Raw genomic sequence first — 1,118 nt, 5'->3', positions numbered from 1 at the left:
TTTTTTGAGACAGGGTCTCACTATGTAGTTGAGACTGACCTGGAACTCACTATGTAGCCCAGGCTGGTCTCAACTCACAGCGATCCTCCTGCCTCAGCCTCCTGAGCGCTGGGATTACTAGTGTACACCACCACACCCAACAGTTTTAAAATAAAAGAGCAGTGTGCAAATGTCAAGGAGTCCAAGAGACACAGGAGGAGGGAGGAGGGTGGGAAGGGAAGGGGAAGTAAAGAGAAAGAAGATGTGTTATGTACGTCCACCATCCGTCATGATGAGTGCAGTCAGTATGTACCGCAAACATGTACCAACAAAAACCTTTACAGTTAAAAATTAAAGAATAAAACAGGATAGGACAGGATAGGATAATGCCACAGAATGGAAGGAGGAAAAAGGACTCTGAAGAAGACTCCCACGCTACCTCTGCAGGGTCACACTTGTCTCCTAGGCGACTCCCTTCCCTTTGGCACAGGTCCTTTCCTTCTGTGCGTCTGCCCTCCTCTCGGCTCCCCACCACTCCGTGCTGGCCTCAGCAGCCTTCTCTTGCTCTGCTTGCCCTCGCTGCCTGGTGCCCCAGGAGTCTGTCTTTGGCCTCGTCTCAGTCCCTGTGCTCTCCGAAGCAAGCTCAGCCACAGCAGGCTTTCCGCCAGCACCGCCCTGGAGCCCCAGTGATGCCACGACCACTCCAGTAGAGTCTGTGTGACAATGCCGGTCACCTGGCAGAAACCAGACCAGAGGTATCGTCCCCACGGGGTTAAGCCTCCTGGAAGTCCTTGGCACACACCGCATGCGAAGTCAGCCGTGAAGAGAATAACTGGCCTCTCTGCCTGCAGTCTGGGGACATTGGGTTCATTTGTAATTCTGTTCTATTTTGTCTTTATTACTATTTGTTCATTATCTGTAGAATTGTATTCTGGGCCCAGGAAAGGTTAGGAACAATTAGATGTTCCTAGAGATGTGGAGATATTGAGGCACAAGAGGACGGGCGGCCAAAGTGCTGACCCTGAGCCCCGGACTGTGAAGTCCTGAAGGTGAACCTGAAGGTGACATGCTAAAGCCAGTCCTTTGTCTTACAAACTTCCCCTTCTGACTGCGTATAGGTGTGGTCTTACCTTGACTTA

General features: G+C 51.2%; 1 protein-coding gene across 1 annotated transcript in view; it reads right to left on the bottom strand.

The window, feature by feature from the left end:
- The window catches only part of Rpgrip1 (RPGR interacting protein 1), a 56,480-nt gene that overhangs the window by 6,473 nt on the left and 48,889 nt on the right, over window positions 1–1,118 (bottom strand). The window lies entirely within an intron of this gene.

This window comes from Fukomys damarensis, unplaced genomic scaffold (assembly GCF_012274545.1).
Source record: "Fukomys damarensis isolate Sample0158 unplaced genomic scaffold, DMR_v1.0_HiC HiC_scaffold_17, whole genome shotgun sequence".
In the NCBI taxonomy this organism is placed as follows: Eukaryota; Metazoa; Chordata; class Mammalia; order Rodentia; family Bathyergidae; genus Fukomys; species Fukomys damarensis.
This window is presented reverse-complemented; position numbering and strand designations above follow the sequence as displayed.